Source organism: Natrix helvetica (genome assembly GCF_964273705.1).
Source record: "Natrix helvetica genome assembly, chromosome: 5".
In the NCBI taxonomy this organism is placed as follows: domain Eukaryota; kingdom Metazoa; phylum Chordata; class Lepidosauria; order Squamata; family Natricidae; genus Natrix; species Natrix helvetica.
In genome coordinates this window covers 14,799,247-14,823,678 of record NC_138551.1, presented here as the reverse complement: position 1 = coordinate 14,823,678, position 24,432 = coordinate 14,799,247, and positions in this window count along the sequence as shown.

Sequence of the window (24,432 nt, the reverse complement as noted above, 5' to 3'; positions counted from 1 at the left end):
TCATAGTGAACAGAGTCCTGTCCCACGAGAGGGCTATGGAGAAAAAAAATTGCAGATTTCTTTGTTCAGTTAAGCCTAAAATTTGCATTATGTGATTATCAACACTGTTGACCTAAAACATCCACAGTAAATGTAAAATATGAATTCAGTAATAAATCGATGAACATAAATGCCAAATAAATAGAGTAGCATAGAGCAATCTTCTTGTACAATTATCTGACTAGTTTTAAAAGCCCACTAAAGGGGTCTGCTTTACTTTGTTTTCTAAAACATTAGCAGGGTTGGAGCAAGTTTTACTTCTTCCAGTGCAAGGCTTTTCTATTAGGTGGGAACTGTCCAACAGACTTCCAAAATACTGTATTTTTCAGAGTATAAGACACACCTTTCCCCCCCCCCCAAAAAAGAGGGTGAAAATCTGGGTGTGATTTATACACTGAATACAGCATTTTTGGTCTCCTGAAATACCACCCCCTTCACAAAAATGGACGTGAAGAGGATTTGGGACGCCTGCAAAGTGCTCCTGGGGGCTGGGGAGGGCAAAAATGAGCGAAAAATTGACCTGTTTTTGCTCGTTTTTGCCCCCCCCCTTGCCGCCAGGAGCACTTTGCAGGACTCTCAAACTCTCTGCATGCCCCGTTTTTCACAAAAAAAATGAGGCGTACAAAGGGCTTGGGAGATCTGCAGAGTGCAAAGCCTTTTTTTTTAATTTACCTCTTCAAAATCTTGGTGCGTCTTATACTCTGGTGCGTCTTATACTCCAAAAATATGGCATGCTTAACAGAACAGACCTATTAAAGGGGGCATGCAGAGATCTGTATGGCCCAGTCCAATTGCTGGGTCAGGCAACTTTCCAAAGCTTTTTCACAACATAGCTTTTCTACCCAGCATCTAATCTCAATAGCCTTCCAGGCAAGGGAAAATGTTTAAATAGAGAGTCCTAGATCTTAGTACTCAAAGCGTCATGAAATTGGCTGAAAATAGATCCTTAAGTTGATGGGCTAAAAATAAAACTACTTCTCAGACTGAAAAATGCTTAACACAATCTTTGAGTAGGGCCTATTCTAGAGTAAGATTGGAGTTGTTGGACTCCATGGCCAAAAGTTATGCCATATTATGAGAGAAACTGCACATGGGATACCTCAACCATTGAAAATATCTATCGTATTTTGTTTATCAATTATACCTCTCCATTAGGGTTAAATACTTATCCCTATTGGAAAGAGAAGCCCATTGAGATTTATCCATGTCATGTTTGTCATATTTCAGATTCTCATATTTCCTGCTGGAATCAAATGTACATATTGGACTTACAACGACAACATTTATAATGAAAGCATCGATCCCAAGAACTTGATATACTGAAAAAATTGGGGGACCCTGTATTGTGGCCTGTTGGGGGCCAGCAGAGATAGCTGCAGAGGAAGAGGAGGAGGAGGAAGAGGAGGAATAGGTGGAGGGAGAGCTTGGGCCTTCCTTCCTTCCTTTCTTGGTTCCTTCCTTCCTTTTTCTTTCTTTCTTTCTTTCTTTCTTTCTTTCTTTCTTTCTTTCTTTCTTTCTTTCTTTCTTTAAGAAATGTTCTCACTTTAGTTCAGGGGCACTCCTTTGATTTTAAGTATCTAGGTCACAGAGAGGTCTTTTCACTTTACTGTTTTTCCCCAACATTCCCCCCCTCCCCGGGTTTTTCATGCATGCTTATCTTTTAAACCATATTTTTGTTACTGGATTCAAGAATAACTTTTGATTGTAGCAGGATATAAGTGAGATAAACAAGTACCTCACTGTGGTTGTGGTTGTTGTTTGTGAGTGCTTCTCCAAGTCAATCTTAATGCTTGGCAGCTGCCTGAATAAGTCCCTGAAGTTTTCTTGGTTAGATTTTTGGATTTGGTTTGCTGTTGCTTTCTGCTTAGGCCTGAGAGGGACAGATTGATACAAGGTCACCCAGCTTGTATGGCTTCCATACCAAAGGCAGAACTAGAAGTCATGGTCTGCTAAGTTCTGGGCTACCACCTTTAACCACGAGACCAAACTCACTCTCAAACTATTGTTTATTATTTACTTGACCAGTAAACTATTCCTTCTGACCTCTGTTATTTCAAGGTATTCTCTTTCTGAGTATTTCAATATATACAGTACATTTGTTGCTATTCTGCAAGTGTTCTTCTCCCCTGTTGTCCCTGCAAAACTGTCTTTAAATCTTTCATATTTCTGGGACGAGGCCATAATATTATTCAAAAAGGCAGTGTGCAGCAGCTGCCAAAAAAGCCAACACAGTTCTAGGCTGCATCAACAGAGGGATAGAATCAAGATCACATGAAGTGTTAATACCACTTTATAATGCCTTGGTAAGGCCACACTTGGAATACTGCATTCAGTTCTGCATTCAGTCTAGAACGATGTAGAAAAGATGTGGAGACTCTAGAAAGAGTGCAGAGAAGAGCAGCAAAGATGATCAGGGGACTGGAGGCTAAAACATATGAAGAACGGTTGCAGGAACTGGGCATGTCTAGTTTAATGAAAAGAAGGACTAGGGGAGACATGATAGCGGTGTTCCAATATCTCAGGGGCTGCCACAAAGAAGAGGGAGTCAAGCTATTCTCCAAAGCACCCAAAGGCAGGACAAGAAGCAATGGGTAGAAACTAATCAAGGAGAGAATCAACTTAGAACTAAGGAGGAATTTCCTGACAGAACAATTCATCAGTGGAACAATTTGCCTCCAGAAGTTGTGAATGCTCCAACACTGGAAGTCTTTAAGAAGATGTTGGCTAACAATTTGTCTGAAGTGGTGCAGCGTTTCCTGCCTAAGCAGGGGGCTGGACTAGAAGACCTCCCAGGTCCCTTCCAACTCTGTTATTCGAGGTATACAATTGAGATTCACGCTTTGAGTCAAGTTTCTTTGCTCTGTTCTAGGGACCTTGACTCTGCCTGGAAGAATTGTTCCAGTGACCACTAAACACTGTCATGCATCTTTGATTGTCTGTAACAAGGAACTTAACATTATTTTGGGGGTGGGATACCATCTGTACGCTGATGACACTCAGCTGTACATTTCCACCCCAAACCACCCCAACGAGGCTGTTGAAGTGATGTCCCGGTGTCTGGAAGCCGTACGGGTCTGGATGGATGACAACAGGCTCAGGCTCAACCCCTCCAAGACAGAGTGGCTGTGGCTTCCGGCTTCCCGGTTCAACCAGCATATGCCATCGCTGGCCATCGGGGACGATCAATTAGCCCCGGTGGAAGGGGTGCGCAATTTGGGCGTCCTCCTTGATGCCCGGCTGTCTATGGAAGATCACGTGGCAGCCGTGGCGAGGGGGGCGTTCCACCAGGTTCGCCTGGTGCGCCAATTGCGGCCCCTTTTGGACCGGGAGGCCTTGCGCACAGTCACTCACGCGCTGGTGACGTCTCGCCTGGACTACTGTAACGCTCTCTACATGGGGCTCCCCTTGAGGTGCACCCGGAGACTGCAGTTGGTCCAGAATGCAGCCGCGCGGGTAATTATGGGGAGATCGAGGTTCTCCCATATAACACCCATCCTGCGCGAGCTGCACTGGCTTCCTGTGGCCTACCGGGTGCGCTTCAAGGTGCTGGTTACCACCTTCAAAGCGCTCCATGGCACAGGGCCTAGTTACCTGCGGGATCGCGTCCTGCCCCATACATCCCTGCGACCCGTCCGCTCACACAGAGAGGGACTACTCCGGGTGCCGTCCTCCAGAGAGTGCCAGAGGGCGACGCCCAGGAGTAGGGCTTTCTCTGTAATGGGCCCCACCCTTTGGAATGACCTCCCCCCAGACATCAGGACAACAACCGACCTTCGCTCCTTCCGTATGAAGCTGAAAACCTACCTGTTTCGACTAGCTGACCTGGCATAATACTACAATCTCTCCAGCCCAGGGCATTTTTAATTGGTAATTTTAGTTTTTAAGGGTTAATTTCACTGGGGTTTTAACTTTTTTAGGTATTGTAACTTATTTATTTATTCTTACCTCCTGTGTACGCTATATAATACTTTTGTACGTCGCCCCGAGTCCCTGTGGGGAGAGGGGGCGACTAATAAGTTCAAGTAATAAATAAATAAATAAATAAATAAATAAATTATCTTCCCTGGAGAGTATAGGTTTCAGTATTAATTACTACAGGCTTAATAAAACTATTGTGAGTTGTGTCGATCCTCTGAATGCTTCAGTGTGTCTATTGGTAGCAAATGTACACTTACCACTCACACCTCCATCAGGAAGCCGGCTCTCCAGGCAAAATCCATATCTGAAGAACAATTTGAAGGAGGAGATGTTGAATTATTTCCTGCAATTTAATGGAGTGCAGGAAAGGAAAGGAAATATTACAGACAAGCTGAATAAATAATCTTACGATTCAACTTACAGTGGCAGAAGTCATTTTGTTTTCCATATATGCCCTCTCCCCCCCCCCATCCCCCGAACCAGCCGATGAGAAATTTCTTCAGAAAAGTCTTGTGTCCTCTGAAACACGATGGAGCTGAATAAGTGATAGCCCTTCTACCGTCCCTCAAATACCATTCCTAAATAACCCAATTTATGTAGGTTTGAGACTTTTAGAAGGAGGAGAGGATGCAAAAGGAGAAGATAAATAAGGTATATGTCAAGCTTCACACCGGAGCGCTGCAGTAAATCTCAGCTCTCCAGATGCTTTAATCCCTTATGCACAATACTTGGCAGAAAGTTCTCAAAGAAACTTAACTAACTTACTTTTTCTTTCCCCAGGAAGAATGAAACCATAGAGTTGATTTTCCTGCTATAGGGCAAGAAAGGCAGCGCTTTTATATAGGTCTTTGACCCAGAAGTTAAACTTCTCCCACTGCTCTGAATTAATGAATACGTGATAGATTAAGTAGTGACCTTGTTTTTTTTTTATGAAGTTTTATTTTTTTTCCCTTTCATATAAATTATCAATTATACATTCTTGTAAATACTATTAACATATATTTATTAAGTATTAACATTTATCATAATCGTCTTACAAATATAGAAGCCAGTCGGGGTCACTTTCTTGCCACCTCGTATCTCCATCCTTTTTCACAACAACCCTGCTCCTTCCATCTTCTCAACCTCCCTTCTCTGCCTTCTCCTTTCCTCCTCTCCTTCCTCTTTCCTTCTTCCTTTCACCTTCCCCCACTCCTCCTCTCTTCTTCCCCTTCTTCCCCTCTCTCCTACTCTTACTTCCCCTCCCTTACTTCTTCTGCTTTACTCTTTCTTCTGTTCCCTCCTCTTCCTCCCTCCTTTCCGTTGTTGCCCTTGCTCATTTTCTTTCTCTAGTGCAGGGGTGTCCAAACTTGGGAACTTTAAGACTTGTGGACTTCAACTGGGGAATTCTGGGAGTTGAAGTCTACAAGTCTTAAAGTTCCCAAGTTTGGACACCCCTGCTCTAGTGACTTTGTTTCTGTACCCATTTCCTATCATCTGGAACAGTGGTGGGTTGCAACCAGTAGTCCTCGGTACGAGCGTACCAGTGCCGGCCGGAAGCACCGAGTACTGTTTCGGTATGGTGCTCCGGAGGGCCCACCCACCTGCCCATGCTCCTTACTGGTATTTGAGCTCTTTGGCATTCCCATGCACGTGCACGGAGTGTATGGAACCTGCACGAATCTCCGCCGAGCAGCTGGAGCATCACAGCCGGTAAGTATGCATGTGCGTACTGCACATGTGTGCACACATGCTGCACATGTTCATGTGACGGACTCTGGGCCCCATTGCAGTGTACCGGTTGCGCCGGGATCTGGAACCCACCATTGATCCGGAACCTGATGCTACCAGACCCATAATATATGGAACAACCGAAATCTTGCTGAAAATTACGTTCACTTCAAAGAAAACATAATGAAGAGAAATGAAATCTTAAATTAAGATGGAGCAAGAGAAAATTCTTGTACGGCAAAGATTTTCTAAACTTCCTTGATTAAAGTTGGGGGCTGGGCTGGACTATTAAAACGCCTTGATCCACTGAGAGGACGACCACAATTAAGAGACATTGCTAATGCTCCTGGAAAACTCAATACCGCTGGCCACGACATATATTTACAATATTTCTACTTCTAGAAAGGCTGTTGGAGGACAGCTGTGTGATGGTTTCATTCATATCATATTGTTGGAAGGAATGTCCTTCTGGGTTCAGTTCCAAGTGGGGAAAAAGACACTGGAAACATGGAGGCTGTTTGGAAAGATGGTTTAATGGTGGTCAGGATCTCATGCCTTAGAACTCCTGCCTTACATTACATGCCTTAGAGCTCCTGAAAAGGGAAGAGATGCTAAGAGTCTCTGGGTTTTATGCCCTCTCTGGGCTTTGAACTTCCTGGGGCACAGGAAGAGTATCCTGATTGGTTGCTGTCAGAGGTCACAACTAGCTTTGTAGGTTGTCTATGTGTTAAATTTGATTGAAACTTGGTGGGTGGTGCAATGAAGGGCAATGCTATGGCTCTGCCTGAAAGGGCTAGATCAGGGGTGGGTTTCAGCTGGCATTACTGCTGCACACACATGCTGGATGCACACTGGGCGTGCATGTGCAGTTCAATGGAAATTGTTCTGCGCATGCGCAGAACTAAAAAAAAAAAAGATGGAGGTAGCAGCAACCGGAGAACCGATTCAGGGGTGTGGCCAGCCTGGGTCACTGCCTGTTCTGCGACCCAGGCTGGCATAACCCTACTTGTGCAGCTGAACCGGGCAAAACCGTTAAGAACCCACCTCTGGTCTAGATCTTTGTTATGTAGAGTAGACTGGCTCAGGCCTTAATGGTCCATTGACAAAGGCGAGGGTGCTGAGTTTCTGCCTCTCTGAGTTTCTACTTCTCTTTTTAGGGGAAATATTCTGCCTTTTTAATATTTCCTAGAATATTTCATTCTTCTAGAAGAGGGGTGGGTACTAACTTCCTACATTATCATGATGGGCTTTTACAGAAAGTGGTGTTAGAAGATTTCTGTTCAACTACCTAGCGTACTATGAATTTCTTCCTAAAATCATTTCAGTTCCCCAAGCTCTGCTACATGTCCAAGAAACTGCTAACAAAAACATCCAGTATGCAGTTCACACACAATGGTCTCTCTACTTTTTCATCAAAACCGACTTAATCTGTGCCCGGATTGGATAAAGACCAATAAACAGAAGGTCAATCCTGGCACGTTTGAAAATTGAGTTAGAGGGTTGCACTTTCACCCAGGTGAATCACAATGTGCAACCTATTTTGAGAAAAGGGCTACAGGAGGATTATGTTCTTCGCTCAGATCATTTTATATCCCTTTTTTTTCTGTAGTTGAACCCACCTCTATTTTTATTTTTTAAAACGCTTCTGTAGGAAGTTAGCACCCACCCCTATCCTAGAAGAATGAAATATTCTAGGAAATAATAAAAAGGCAGAATACTATATTTCCCTGGATGAGAAATAGAGAAACATGTTTTTTTAGGCAGGAAGCAGACTCGCTCTTATTAGCCCCCACCCTCCTCAATAGCCCACAATGTCCACACTTAAGAGATAAAGAGATAGCTAGGTCTATCCATAGGCAAATGCCCTCACCCAAGATCCAACAAAGGTAGGATTAGCCCTCTACCCATCTAGCAACAGAACTCACCACGTGGCATTTGGGGAGATTACATCACCCAGCAAAATTCAACCAAGCTTGGGACTCAAAGCACAACCTACAAAGTTGCATGGCCCCATGGGAGTCTGATAACCAATCAGAATACATTTCATACACAGGAACAGGAAGCTCCAAGGTGGGGCCCAAGAGAGGGTATAAATCTATCTCTATCTCACCCATGTGCTTTTTCTTTGCCTAGGACCTCAAGCCATGTGGTCCTCTCACCATTAAACCATCTTTCCAAACAGCCACCAAGTTTCCAGTATCTTTCTCCCCACTTGGAACTGAACCCAGAAGGACATTCCTTCCAACAATTCCCTAGAGGATTTTTATTCATTTTGCTTTAGTTCTTTCTGTCTCTCCAGCCCCCAGGAGCTCTCTGAAAGCCTCCTAAAAGCTATGCATGGCTATTTTGGTAAAGGGGGCAGGGTTCAGGGAGGCAAAAAAATGCTGTATTCAATGTACAAGACGCACCCAGATTTTCAGCCTCTTTTTTGAGGGAAAAAGGTGCATCTTATACTCTGAAAAATATGGTAGGTCTGGGCATGCGCAGAACATTTTAAAAGGTCAAAAAAAGATGTCATGAAGACCAGGGAAACTGGTTTGGGGGCGTGGCAAGCATGCCATCCCAGTTTGGAGCCCCAGTCGCCATTTCCACTACCAGTTCCACCAGTAGGAACCCACGTCTCTTATATATCCTTCATTCACGTATACCATATTGCCATGTCGTCAAAGTAACTGGAAACTTTTAAAAATTAAAAATTAGGGATCACAAAAACTGTTAGGGCTACAGGTAAGAAGGAAATTTGACTTCCTTTTCTCCTGTGCTATATTCAGAAAAAAAAGAAAGCAGCATGTTATTCATTTAGGGCCAGGATTTACAGCTCAGCTCAAAATAATAAAAAGAAAGAAAAAAATGCAAACAAACAAGGGTTTCATTGCTTTTTAAGATTCAGCTTGCTGACTTGCCTTCTAGGATAGGAGAGCAAATTCTTTCCCTCTCTTTCCTAAATAGAAATGCAATTTGTTGCATGATGGTTATCTTTTGAGATAACGGCTTTAAAAGCCCAGAAATTTCTCTCCATTCTGTGGACATTAAAGTCCCATGATGCTTTTGCTGTTGTGATATTAATGGCTAATATTTTCCTCATGCTGTGGCGCATCCAACTGGCTCATCTCATTTAATATATTATAACTCATAATGCCAGATGTGGATCCTTGTAGGGGAAAAAAAGCTTTCCTTTTCCAGAGGTGGGTTCCTACCGGTTCGAACAGGTTCGGCTAAGTAGATAATAACTCGCCTAGCCACGCCCCCGGACCAGTTCTATTGGCCGGCATCTTATTTTTCGCTTCTGCACGTGGGCAGAAGCATTTTTACCTATTGTGCATACGCATGTAGCACGCATCAAGCGTGAGCGTGCACAAAGCGTGCAAGCACCCAAAGCGCATCCCTGTGCAAACCGGCAGTAGAAGAAGCCGGAATCCACACCTACTCCAAACATACTTCAAGATACATGGGGTCCCTAACTTGGGGCTCAGTCAAACATTCAATTCATTTGGATTTCGGTTTTAAAACCATATTTTTATTTAAGGTAGAAGCGAAGAAGCCATGGTCCCCAGGGTGCATCCCTGGAGACACTACATAACTCAAGTTGATCTCTGAAGCTTCTTCCCAAGTGGTTTTTATTTTAAAATAAAGAGGCCTGTGACCAAAACAATGCAATGTGAAATGTTTAGACTTCCACCCAGTCAGTTATGCAGTGCCCTATAACATTCTATAGGGATGCGGTGGCTCAGTGGCTACGACACTGAGTTTGTCGATTAGAAAGGTCGGCAGTTCATCAGTTTGAATCCCTAGCTCCTGTTACTTGTCCCAGCTTCTGCCAACCTAGCAGTTCGAATGCATGTAAAAATGCAAGTAGAAAAAATAGGAACCACCTTTGGTGGGAAGGTGATAGCATTCCGTGTGCCTTCGGCGTTTAGTCATGCCAGCCACATGACCACGGAGATGTCTTCGGACAGCGCTGGCTCTTCGGCTTTGAAACGGAGATGAACACCACCCCCTAGAATCGGGAATGACTAGCACATATTTGCATCATTCCTGTACCCCAGTTCTTCAGTTTTCCCCTGGGAGAAAATCACAGTTATGTGCTCACTAAACATAGTCAATCCAAATTTTAGGAATCCCCATTTGTCATATTTTCCTATTATTTTATAACACCTAGGATCCGTAGGCTTTTTCCAATGCATTTATCCAACTTTGGAATAAAAAATGAATCATTCATATAATGATTGGAGGAGTGGTGCAGTGGCCTAGAGGTGAAGCTTTCACCTCACAATCAGGAGACTGTAGTAGCAGACATTTCTCTCTGGGCACAATCTACTGCAAACTCTGCATTGGCAACAGGAAGGGTATCTGGCTAGTAAACAGCTCCATTCAATTGCCCTGACTTCACCCTGAGGCAAGGGATTACAGGGTCATATTAAAAATCATATAATGATTGGAAGGAATTAGGGAAAACATCTAATTCTGGGGCCTTGGCAGCTTTAAGACTTGCAGACTTTATGGCTGGCTGAGGAATTCTGGGAGTTGAAATCCCCTAATCTTAAACTTCTTATTTAATTCAACCCCCTGATTGTACCTTATTAGTCAATATCAGTATCATCTTTCTTTTCTTTCAATTTCCACATTCTTCTCCTCATCTTCCAATTTCCACATTCTTCTCCTCATCTTCCAATTTCCACATTAATTTCCTCAATGTTCAAGCCAAACAAGAACAGAATGGAGAAAAAAATGCATTTTTTTCATTATTCCCCAAATGCTGAAGAGATAAGAAGCTGCACTTGAGTCTTGCTGCATGCAAATGTAGTTTTTTGTATTCTATGCCCCTCTATCTTCAAGGTTTTTTACACATCACATATCACAATATTTTTTTAAAAAAAGAAAAGAAAACCATTTATTGTCAACCAGCATGATCTCCATTACTGACTGTCAATCCACATAAAACCTATGGCAGGCTAGAAATGCTTCTAAATCATAAAACGTGGAAGATTCATAAGACTGCTTTGCATTACATAATTAATATGTGCATCTTGCATAAATTGTACCAAATCACATATAGAGAAATGATAGATTTCTAAACATATATGCCCATCCCTATAGAATGTGACACTCTCAATAGACATGCCATATTAAGAATGACATTCTTAATGACAACCAAATAACAGCTCACCCGGAGTTTAATATACGGCAGAGAAAGAAGTCAACCTTGAGCCTGGTGAGATTCGAACTGCCGAACTGCAGCGAGCAGTCAGCTGCAGTGCAGCACTCTAACCACTGCACCACCTCCGCTCTTAGCAAGTTTCTAGGAAAGACTATCTCATAAGTGGTAGAATTTTGTTGTATTAGAGTTGTGGATTGCTAGCTATATTTTAAATATAGATTTATGGGTAAAGGTAAAGGTTCCACTCGCACATATGTGCTAGTCGTTCCCAACTCTAGGGGGCGCTGCTCATCTCTGTTTCAAAGCCAGTGGTGTCCAAAGACGTCTCTATAGTCATGTGGCCGGCATGACTAAATGCCGAAAGTGCACGGAACGCTGTTACCTTCCCACCAAAGATGGTCCCTATTTTTTCTACTTGCATTTTTACATGCTTTCGAACTGCTAGGTTGGCAGAAGCTGCCCGGGACAAGTAACAGGAGCTTACTCCGTTACACAGAGCTAGGGATTCGAACCGACGAACCGACGACCTTTCTGATTGACAAGCTGCTGAACTCAGTTTTTCACTGGCAGAGGCACTGCAGGGCGGTCCTTCCAGGGAGGGTCTTGCAGGCCAGATCTAAACACCCTGCAAGCTGAATTTGGCCCCTGGGCCTTGAGTTTGACACCCCTGGTCTATTAGGTAGACACACTAGTATCATAGGGAAATGCTAAGGAGCAATTTTTCAGTGCACAATTTAGTCATCACTAAATCCCATCCTGTGGTGTACATCAACCTGAAATATCACCAGTGTAAATTGAGTGTGTACTTTAAGGATACGATTAAAATCAGCTTTAACAGACTACAGAGAATTTTTTGCTTTAGTGAGGAATATTAACCAGAACATGTTCCCCTCAGAAACAAACTAGATGAGTCTTGTTTATGAAGGGATGGAGAGGACAAGTGGGAATTCCAGGATCTAGGATAGAATTTATCAAGTCTCAAAGGCAAATGCTTAAAAGAATTTGGAAACCTACCAGTAGCCAAATAACAGCTCACCCAGAGGATAATATAGGACAAAGAAAGAAGTAGAAAGATAGGATAAAGAAAGGAGGGAACAAAGTCAGCAGGGGAAGTAGTATACCAAGTGCCCTCCATGATTTATGATTATTATCTTCCAAATGCAGAAAGAGTAGAAGACAATGAAGAAGGCAGGGGAGGGCTGAGTGGAGGAAAAGAATAAACAATATTTGCCCCAGTATTTGAGACACATTCCTCCATGCCTTTCAGCCGAAAGAGAAGAGACAGAAGACAACATGTTTATGGAGATTCTCAAGCATCCATGGACGGTCATGGTTGTCTCAAAGGTGTTTTTTTTCAAAAGACAAGTGGACTGTGTTTTTCTTTTTCTTCTTCTTTTCTCTTGAGGAAGAAGATGGTTTGCTTTTCATTCAAGAAGCTTCATCAGTTCTGGCTGGCTGGTGGTGGTGGTGGGGAAATGGAAGGATTAGTCTAATCTTCCATTTCTCTCTGTGTTTCTCTCTCTCTCTCACACACACACACACACACACACAAACACTTTCTCTCACTCTCTTTCTCTCTCATTCTCTCTCACTCTCTCACTCACTCTCTTTCTCTCACACACACTTACTCACTCCATTCTCTCTCTCTCTCTCTCTTTCTCTCTTTCTCTCTTTCTCTCTCTCTCTCTCTCTCTCTCTCACTCCTCAAGAGAGAAGAACAAGAGGAAGGACGAGGAGGAGGAAGAGGAGGAGGAGGAGGGAGGGGAAGGGGAAGGGGAAGGGGAAGGGGAAGGGGAAGGGGAAGAAGAAGAAGAAGAAGAAGAAGAAGAAGAAGAAGAAGAAGAAGAGGAAGAGGAAGAGGAAGAGGAAGAGGAAGAGGAAGAAGAAGAAGAAAGCATGGCCCAGTTTGAAAAAGCATCTTTGAAATAGAAGGCAACATATTTCTCAGTTCAGTGGAAGATAGTACTAATAAAGAAAAGCTGATAAGGAGTCCTGACCTGGATCTGAATGATAGCTGGAAAAAACCCTGTTTTTTCAGGTGAGGAACATAATGATTCCCCAGATATCCATGTCTATAACACGGGGAGAAGTTCTTCCCCTCACATCAGGTCCTCTCCATTTTCAGGCCAACAGATGTTCCTAATTGCAGCCAGGAGCCAACCTTAGTAACGTGAATAAATAGGTCAGCCAAAACAGTGTTTCTGCATGGTGTCTGTGGAATTCTGGAAGTTGCAGTCCACACATCTTAAAGTTACTGGTTGAAATGGGTTAAAGAATCAGCATTTGAGAGACTCCACATTTCAGAAGTGAAGAGAAGCTAAATTTGTCAAAGCACAAAGCAGAGCTGATGCCTCTAACAGCACATGTCAGGGTCCCAAATTTATTCTTGTAGTATATTAATTGGGCTCAGGATAATAGGATGTATTATTGGCCTGGCCAATAGAACCATCTGTAGAAAGAACAATAGGATTGCATGGAAAAAGTAAGAAGGAAGGAAAAAGACAGCAAGAGGAGGAGGAGGAGGAGGAGGAGGAGGAGATGGAGAAGAAGAAGATGGAGAGGGGGAAGGATAAGGGGAAGGGGGGAGGAGGTGGGGGAAGAAGAAGAAGAAGAAGAAGAAGAAGAAGAAGAAGAAGAAGAAGAAGAAGAAGAAGAAGAAGAAGAAGAAGAAGAAGAAGAAGAAGAAGAAAAAGAAGAAGAAATATTTCAAGAGCTCAAGAGATGCTCAAGAATCAAATTATATAGAGAAAAAATAAGGAGCCATCAGTGCACAAATTACATTGGACATTTGTTAGACTTCTATGTACAATAAGTCAACATTCAAATATGTTATGCTTCCTGTTTGCAGGGATCTACCACTTGACTTTTGCAGTTCTCTCTCCTGATCAACTCAAACAAAATTACACATTATCCAAGCAGTTACTGTACTTAATAGATCCTACCAAATTTGGCAGATGTTCCTGGACTTTCTGCAATATAAGTGTTGAAAAATCTATTATCAGATTTCTTACAGAATATGAAACCTACCCCACAGGATACTTATACCACTAGGTCAAAATAGCAGACTCACAAAACTACAATTTTCACCATATTACAGAAACTGGAAACATGCAGCATTTTTCTATATGGAGTTTGAATATCATCCCTTGGGGCTATGCATGTCTATAGTTTGAAGCCACTTTTCCATGTCCTTTAGGAGAACCAACTTGGCTTTCTCATCTTGACATATCAAAGCTTACAACTGAGGGTCTTACTCTACTTCCACTGTTTATAGGCTTGATGATCATTTCCAATATTTTAATTGACCACACTAAGAATCCATCAAAATTCAAATGAAATGGCTGAGATGGAGGAAAAACATATATTTCAGCAACCACAAAATCAGCTGAAGATGGGCCCTTGGTGCTTTCTGGGCTCAATTGTTTTCTTGCAGACATTTCATTACCCATCTAGGTAACATCATCAGTGCCTGTTGAACCAACCACAAAAAGCACCAAGGACTCCACATTTCAACCTGGATTACAAATATTCTGTTCTATTGTATCAGTAGGAGTCAACAAGACCCTCCTACTCGTGGCTTTCATTAGTAGATGACTGACTGTTTCTCAAAGCAAAGATCACAGCTTGTAAAATGACACTAGAAACTGAGTTATGTCGGTTAGCCTAACAGCTTGCAATGTAACCACTACAAACAGATTTATGTTACTTAGCAATAGCACTTAGACCTATATACCACTTCACAGTGCTTCTTACAGCCCTCTCTAAGTGGTTTACAGTCAGCCTATTGCCCCAACAATTTGGATCCTCATTTTACCCACCTTGGAAGGATGGAAGGCTGAGTCAACCTTGAGCCTGGTGAGATTCGAACTGCCGAACTGCAGCTAGCAGTCAGCCGAAGTAGCCTGCAGTGATGCACTCTAACCACTGCGCCACCTCCACTCTTAGCAAGCTTCTAGGAAAGACTATCTCATAAGTGGTAGAATTTGGTTGTATTAGAGTTGTGGATTGCTAGCTATATTTTAAATATAGATTTATAGGTAAAGGTAAAAGTTCCTATCACACATACGTGCTAGTCGTTCCCAATTCTAGGGGGTGGTGCTCATCTCCATTTCAAAGTCGAAGAGCCAACGCTGTCCAAAGACGTCTCTGTGGTCATGTGGCCGGCATGACTAAATGCTGAAGGCACACGGAACGCTGTTACCTTCCCACCAAAGTGGTCCCTATTTTTCTACTTGAGTTCTTACATGCTTTCGAACTGCTAGGTTGGCAGAAGCTGGGACAAGTAATGGGAGCTCACTCTGTTACATGGCCCTAGGGATGCGAACCGCCAAACTGCTGACCTTTCTGATCAACTAGCTCAGTGTCTTAGCCACTGAGCCACCGCATCCCTTATATAGATTTATAGTATATGCTTAAAAGGGACACCAGTTGCAAGGTGGCATATAGAAATGCAGTGCCACAGAGACAGCAAAGGATAATAGGAAGAAAGTGACTTTCATAACTTTGCCACACTTTTTAAAAAACAACACCAATGAAGGTTGGGTCAACACATGTAAATGTTAGTTGCATCCATTCAGTCATTGTCAAAAGATGTAACCCTTGGTTCAAAGGGTTTCCTCTCTTTTTTTTTGGAACCAAAACTGTATATTGATGTGGCAACATTCCATTAGCATGAGAGAGAAAAGATAGAAAACAAAGCAAAGAGCTGAGAAAATGCACGAAGCCCCCAAAACAGCATTAGATTTACAAAACTCTGAAAGGTCATGATATGCTGAGAGTTTAATGAGGTGATAAACTCATTGGCCGGCTATTCATACAATGTCAGAAAACAGCATACATTTTCATGCTCTTCCCCCAGCATTTTACATAGAGTAAATAGAAGTATAGTTTGCAACATTTAATTTTGTCTGAAACAACTCCAAAAGCAACCCCCCCAAAAAAACCCACCCCAATTTATGCATCAATTGCTTTGGAAAAACTACGAAACACTTCGAAGCCACCAAATTGAATTCATTAATTCACAGCAAGCTTCTTCAGTTCACAAATATGTTTTGATGGAATAATTCAATCAAAGCTTTGTCAAAGGGAAGCAGAGGAAGTGAATCTCTTTGAAGGATTGTGCAGCCACACAACGCATTTTTTTTTAAAGTTTTCCTCCTAGGACTTGGTCTCCAAGCCCATCGTGATATTTATTTCACTTTTCCAGACATTTCTAACAAATGCACTTCACAGAAACTGAGCATAAATGAAGAGCAAGGACAATACTTTCTGATTTAAGCATATTGACAGTCCAACTTAATTCGAGATGTCATGATACAAGGGATGATTTCACAAGGAAACAGAAAACTGGTTAAACATTGTCTCTATGCAAAAGAAAGAGTGGAAAGGAATGACTCTTGAACTGTTTCCTTAGTCAGATTAATAGAAAGATCAGGGCAGATCATCTATAATCTATGTATATGTGTGGTTGCTAAGAGTCTGCAGTTAACCTGACAGCACACCATCAATCAATCAACCAACTAACCAACCAATCAACCAACCAGCCAACCAACCAACCAACCAAGTCAACTAAGAATAATAACAGAATAGATCTTGGAGGTCTTCTAGTCCAATCCCCTGCTCAAGCAAGAGACCAGACAATGGCTATTGTTCTAGACAATGGCTGTCCAATCACTTCTTAATAACCTCCAATGTTGGAGCAGCCTGGAAATATGTTGTTCCACTGGTTAATTATTCTCCCTGTTAGGAAATTTATCCTTAATTCTAGGATAGGATTTTATATGCCAAGCAATAAGCCAGATTTAGCAAAGTGGTAGTTTTACTGAAGACTCACTAAGATAAATAAGAAGAGGATGAAGCAATGTAGACTCCATTCTTTGTCCCAGTATCAGTGAGCATTAGCCAAGTTGAGCCATTAAAACCATATAAAATGGTCTGGTTTTCCCCTCCCACATTTCCAACTTCTTCTGTTCCTGGGGGAAAAGAATGGAATCTTTGTTCTGTAAGATTAGGAGGCATGTCCTGGTTATTTGTTTCTTTCAATTTCTCACTTGGATAAGACATTTTTCTTAAGCAAAGGCTTGACTTTAACTATACAAAGATCTACTGTGCTATATATATGTAATGTTCCAATATTTGAGGGGCTGCCACAATGAAAAGGGGGGGTCAACCTTGATTAATGCCTTGTCTTGCTTTCTGGTGCTTTGGAAACCTATTTTCCAAAGCACCAGAAAGCAAGACAAGGCATTAATCAAGGAGAGAAGCAACCTAGAACAAAAGAGAAATTTCCTAACAGTGAGAACAATTAACCAGTGTAATGGTTTGCCTTCAAAAGTGAGTGGTTTTTTAAGAAGAGATTGATCAGCTTGGACTTGTCTGGAGTGGCATAGGGTCTCCTTCTTAAACAGGAGGTTGGACTAGAAGACCTCCAAGATCCCTTCCAACTCTGTTGGTCTGTTATGTTTGAGAGAGCTCCAAAGCCTAGACTAGGCAAGAAGAAAGTTGGGGGGGGGGGGGAAATCCCAGGATTTTGACAAACACATTCCTTATTATTGCCAAAAAAAGAGGCATGGTTGTCTCCATGTCCATCAGCTACAGGAAAGGGAATTTTAGAGAAAGGAAGATGACCCTGACAATACAATACAATACAATAGTAGAGTTGGAAGGGACCTTGGAGGTCTTCTAGTCCAACCCCCTGCCTAGGCAGGAAACCCTATACCGTTTCAGACAAATAGCTATCCAACATCTTCTTAAAGACTTCCAGTGTTGGGGCATTCACAACTTCTGGAGGCAAGCTGTTCCACTGATTAATTGTTCTCACTGTCAGGAAATTCCTCCTCAGTTCTAAATTGCTTCTCTCCTTGATTAGTTTCCACCCATTGCTTCTTGTTCTACCCTCAGGTGCTTTGGAGAATAGTTTGACTCCCTCTTCTTTGTGGCAACCTCTGAGATATTGGAATAATGCTATCATGTCTCCCCTAGTCCTTCTTTCTCTTAAGCTAAACATACCCAGTTCCTGCAACCGTTCTTCATATGTTTTAGTCTCCAGTCCCCTAATCATCTTTGTTGCTCTTCTCTGCACTCTTTCTAGAGTCTCCACATCTTTTTTACATCGTGGCGACCAGAACTGAATGCAGTATTCCAAGTGACAATGATAGACCAGATCTATTACCAAAGAGACAAAGGAGAAACACACCTGAAGTCCAAAAGAAGAAAAAGGCACGAAGAAAAGGAAAGGCAGACGCCTCCTTAATTCATGTGACTATCGTGTGAGTAGGATACAGTCAGACTTATAATATTCTGTTATTATAACCAATTTACTAAAAGTAGTTTTAGTCTTTGAATAAAGTTTATTTCTTGGTTTAGTCTACATTATGAGGTTGACCACAATCTTGCAAGCTTTTTGTAGTTTCTTCGATACAAAATTGGTTACGTTTGCACAGTTTGGAGTCAACCAATTTACATTTAAACAAACTTGGATAACTTTGGAGCAGAGTGGAGTTTTTAAAAATTAAGATTCATACCCAGAGTTTCCAAGATTCTTAATAGTGATGGGTTTGACTCATATGAGTTATGTTCTTTTTAAAATAATGTCCTCAATAATAAGATATATTAAGTCCCTGAAAGTATAAAAAACTTCCAATCCACCCATCCACTTCTCTTTCTCACCCTCTTTTTTGACTCCTCGGAAAGATAATTTTATAACACTTTCTTAGAAAATAGTTGAAAAATCATAGGTAATAAATAGATCTCTCACTTCATCTGGCAGGATATCTTTCTTCCTTCCAAATATATTGTTCCCAGTTTACTTATTACCTTCTGCTGGGACTTGCCTGTTAAAGAGAAATATTGCTCAAGAAACTACTCCTCATTTAAACAAATGCTATTAAACTTGAGTGAGAAGACACTAAGGAGCTTCTAAAATACTTTCCGTGACTGCACTAAATCAAAGCTAATGGCTTCAGATAAAGAAACCGAAGAGCTGGTCTTCTGTACTTTGTCAGTATTAATATTTTAAGTAACAACTCCTCAGTAACTTACAGGATAACTTCTCTTTCCGTAAAAGAAATTCCAGGAATCCGTTGTAGGAAATTAGAATATCCAGAGTTTTGGGATCTACTTGATTCTGCATTTTCAGGTGTCATGTGGAGGGTCATGCCTAAGAAAACCCCAAATGATCTGAAAGGATTCAAAGGAAAGTAATTTTCTGGAAAACAAGAGGTGATTCAACCTTGAACCAGTCAGAGTCGGTCTTCTGCAGTGACCTGAATTAGCCTGAAATACTGCATCACATCCCTGCATAACCAAGGATGGGATTCAAGAATGTTAGCAACCAGTTCTCTGCCCAATTGCTGGGTGGTAGGCATGCCCTTCTCAGCCTCCTGCACCATGGCAGCAGGGGGAGGGTGTTTCACCCTTCCCAGACGGGAGGCTTTCCTCGAGCCTCTAAGAGAGTGAAAATGGCCTCCGCTGGGCTCTGGAGGCCCTCCAGAGGCTGGAAATGGGCCCGTTTCCAGACTTCCAGAACTTTCGGGAGACCCATTTTTTGCCCTCCCAGAGCCTCCATGCAGGCCCTACACCTTCCTGGCATCCAAAATGGGCTGCAAGGCAACTCCTGATAGGGGCAGGGTGGAGGGGCCAGCCAGTCCTAGCAACTACCGGTTTGGCGAACCAGATGTAAAATTAGCATCCAGTTCACCCGAACCAGTCTGAAACAGCTGAATCCCACTCCTGATTATAACCACTGAACCACCACAGCTCTTGATAATTCTAAGGCTGTCAGTCTAAGGCAGGGTTGTCAAACTCAAGGCCCATGGGCCAAATGCATCATGTGCTGGCTCCGCCCTCATCCAGTTTAGCAAAGGGGGGGATCCAGATATGTCATGTGATGATGCCATGACGACTCGAGTTTGACACCCCTGTCAAACTAATCTATCTAAGCTATCTCATCCAATTATTATTTCCATCTAGGCTTGCTTCTCATCATGCAAAAAATATATCAACCAAGATTCAAATTTTTAGTCCAGAATCTAGATTGCTACTGAAATATCTGGGCTCTGTTCAAACATCAAAGTAAGATGCAATCTAAAAGGCAGAAATCTGGGCCTTTTTAATGCCATGTTTAGTTGGCGAAATGGAAGGCCATCAGAGTTGGGATGAAAAAAATCCAAACACTACTGGAAAGCAGCAAAGATACAGAAAACCCCAAGCTATTTTCTTCTTTTTAGCCCTATTGAAAAGTTGTTTGGAGGAAGAAGGAGAAAAAGATCACAGCCTAGCCTAAAGATCATGCAAAGACTATAATGAAGTTGCACTAGCAGTGCAGTGTAACTGAGAATGTCCAGTCATATCAACAATATATATAATATATTTCCTAAATGCTATTGGGAACCTTGGATTTTAGAACAGGGCTTTTCCTAGTCTACTAGGATGATCCTCAATGGGAAAGATGCTTTAAATTCAAAATCCAAGCATATGTTGTTTTTCAACAGTAGCATTTCCCATGATTCCAGGGATAATGATATCACTGACATTTCAAAAGCAATCATTAGCTCATTTCAGATTTCACATTGCAGCTTGAAAAAAGTATACATGGGGATAGCCGTGTGTTTGAAACTGAAATGTGTTGCACAGCAGATAAAATAAATTCTGCTCAACTCCTTAACTCTGAGAAGGAAAAAACAAATACGTAACTCTTACTCTGTCAACAGATTGTGAATGGCGTACTGTTGATGGTTGAATAAATATTCTGGTATATCTAAATGATATCTTGCATAAGTGGTGGCTCTGGTCACAATAGCTCTAATATCTGGGCCCAGATATTAATGTATTAATGGATACTTTGCAAGAAGCAAATTCCAGCATGAGTCGTGCCATGTGAATTCACTTCCTGCAGAGTAGCAAAGCAACCATCTGAAACAGCAGGAGACATTTTCAGGGAAGCGTTGGCATTTGACAACATCGTATCATCTGACGGTAACAATGCCAGGTTTCTAAGTGCAAAGCCAAGAGACATATCTGGTGATGAGCACAAAACAGGGTGAGATGTCAGCGAGGCTCCAGCGATGCAGATGACAGCATGGAAGGCCAGAGGATTGCATTTCAACCCCAGGTGAAACGAAGCCGCTCGGAAACCTTAGAAAGAGCTTATTATTTTGAATCCTGTGTAAATCGCTCAAGCATTTCACCCAGGTACTAATCTTCACTTCCCGCGTGCAACTGAATTGGGTAAAAGAAAATCAGCGAAGTAGATTGATTGTGGGGATAGGTGCTAATCTTCACTGTGGACTCGAGATAAGAGGATCGGCTACGCGTAAGTTATTGTCCTCTGCAGCAACAGTAATTTCTGCTTTCTTGCCATTTGATGCCGCTCAGGCAGAAATATTAGCTCCTCTCTTTGAAGGAGCTTTTGCAATCCATTCTTCAGTTGCCATTGATCCCTAGAGCAGTGAAGTGTTCATGCCCAAAAGTCCTGTACAGACTTGTGTTGCGGAAATAAGGGAGGCAGTACAGCAGAGAATATCAACACCCATCCATCCACATTCACATAGCTTAAAGGAGATCTATAATACACCTCCATTTTCTGCACTCCAGGTCCACCATGACAACCAAGAGGGTTATTCATCTACACCAGTCTGGCTTCTGAAAACTGTTTGTTTTCTTGTTCTTTCTGGGCTTCTTTCTGCAGGCCTCAGCCTGAGGACCTGCTCCAGACAGCCTGAGCACTTGGGCCTCCTGAAATTCTGCTGCTTTTTGAAGGAAAAAAATGACAGTTTGCTACAGGAGGCCAGTGTGTTGTGCAACTTGGCAAAATTGATAGGTTGCAAGTAAGCTTTCAGTTCCCTTATAGTTAAGGATGAGAGGGTGGGGGAGAGAAAAATATATATCTGTTCTGACCCCCATCCGTCCAGTAATGAATGCCGACACAGACTTAGCTGGATGCCACACTTTAATAACAGGACTACAATCTTGGTGGTTGAAAGCCCAAACACGAACTCACAGATAAGAACCTTGGCAGCAACCCAGACTCCAACAGATACAGATAATAGCTTCTCCAGCGTGTTACAAATGGAAACAGATCAGACCAGACGTACTGCAGATTACTTTGAACGGTTGTGTCCTGCAAGAAGTCTCCTCCCAAAATCTCTGTTTATATAAGCTCTTGGGAGGGGCCACGCCCCAACCACCTGAGCTTCATTATCTTTTATGAGCTTGTTTCTGGAGCAGCTGTTGCCTTTGTTTCTCCACCCTCCTCAATCTTGCGTCAGGAACAAACTCCCTCCGATCTTCCCCACTGCTCCATGCCTCAGGTGCCTCCTGGTGGCCAACCAGCCTCCCTGGTCCCTGCTCTGCATCTGAACCCTGCCCAGGGTCCTCCACATCCTCCATAGCCGACTCATAGGGTTCGTCGCTATCTGAGTCGCTCAGCAGCTGCAACAGATCCTGCTGGGTCACAACATATATCTGCTTTTGTGGTGGAGTGTAATCTAGATTCCCAAGACGAGGGGCTGCATTTCAAAGTAGCAAGTGACAGCACAGGAGTGTCAAATTCAAGGCCTGGGGGCCGGATCCCGCCTGCAGGGTGCTTAGATGGAGCCGCCTGGAAATGGCAAAGGACCAGCCTCAGTGCCTCTGCCAGTGAAAACAAAGTTCAGGAGGGCTGCATATGGCCCTCCCAAGTTCTGTTTTTGCTGGCAGAGGGTTGCAGGAGGCCATCCCAGCCAAAAATTGAGCTTGGGAGCCCATTTTCACTGGCAGAACGCTCAGTGACATTGAACTGGCCACGCCCACCCTGATCTCCCCCAAAGTCAAACACAACCCTGAGGCTGCTCTCAGTGAAATCAAGTTTGACACCCCTGGTTTAGATAGTTTGTATGGGAGATAAAGGGTGAAAACAGCTCCTCCCTAATAGTTCCCAAAGAACAGTGGTTCTGCTCGCTCGACAGCTGCAACTGCTTTGAAACTCATTGAATGTGGTGCTCAACACCTTTTGACGTGAAAATGTTGTCCCGATGCTCATCATTTGTTTGGTACTCAACACACAACATAGAACTTGTCGGTGTCAGATGCCTTGGGACTCGCTGCGTTATTCCTTATGGGAAAATTTTGTTTTATATTCATCATTTTTGGTACTCATCACACCTCCTGGAGTGAGTACCAAGGTACCATTGTACATGTTTCATCATGGAAGTAGTTTGCATTAATTTGGAAAGATTTCTGTTTTTGGGTGAGGTACAATAAAGGAAACATAAGTAACTCTAAATGTCATTCTTGGTTCTTGGAGTCTGACACCTCTGTGTTTAGGAATAGAATGGGACTTAATTAATTTTGTTGAAGGACTGATTTTAGACCATAAATTCATCAAGGAAATAAACATGTCAATCAAAAACCCAGGCCAATCAGTCTGGCCTCTTGACCTGTGAACACCACCCCCTCCCCCTCAAAATAAATCTCTCCTCTGATGTTTGGAATCAAAGTACATGCTGTTAAGAGTAACCACTATCTCCTTGATCTAGCTGGGATTCAGTCCATAATAGAAGTTAATCAATACAGTATGTCTGTAACCTGTAACCTTCAAGACCCGTGAGTCACTGTGGGTCAGGGGGAGAGGTGGAATAGCTCAATTATAACAACAAAGACCTAAGTATGGAATCACTCATGTTCAAGGTTTGAACCAAATTCAAATGAAAGGTCAACCAGTTTCCATGATATGATCATAAGCATATATGAATCCTGAAGTTCATCAATGTTCACCTTGAAGACCTAAAGCTTGTCAGAATATTCATGAACTGGCAGAGACATGATAACAAGGTCAGCCAACCAAATGGAACTAAGAGATAGAGAGGAAACTGAGTACTACAAGACATGGAATAGGTGGTATAATTGGCTTGAAAAGAGTTGTAAAATCAATGCATAATGAATACATAGAAAATATAACAAAAGGAGACGGTGTATATTCAGAAAGTAATAGAGAAGTAAATATTGTATATATACGTATATATTGTAAAAATGAGAAATTATGAAACAAAGAGGAATATGCATAAGACAATATGCTGTAGAATGGAAAACCTGAAATTAGAAAAAAAGAAATACCGATAACGGAAAGCTATAAAAGTGTAATTGTGATTTTAATATTTGGAAAATGCTGAATATTTTTTTTAAAAGGTCAGCCAATCAGTGACGTGCGGTGAGGTTTATGGCTGGTGAGGCTGGTGATCAGGAAGGCGGGGAATGGGACCACGTGTGCTGGAGGTCAGGCTGCCTCAGCCTCCAGCACACGTGATCACATTCCCCGCCTTCCTGAGCGTGCTCCGCCGGCTCGCGCTCCGCAGTCCTCGAAAGCAACTGGGGAACGACGAGAACCTTCCTGCCTCTGCTGGACTTTGTGCACTCCTCGCGACTGCATATTGCAGTCGCGAGGAGCGCGCGAAATCCAGCAGAGGCAGGAAGGTTTTCGTCGTTCCGCAGTCGCTTTCGTGTCTTCGTCATCCGGCAGCGCCGACAACATTTCTGCCTCTGCCCTCCGCAGCTCCCGGGCGCGGCCAGACGGATGTAGCCACAGCGACGCCGAGGCGGTCCGGGCGGACAAAAGAGCGAGCGAGGCAGCC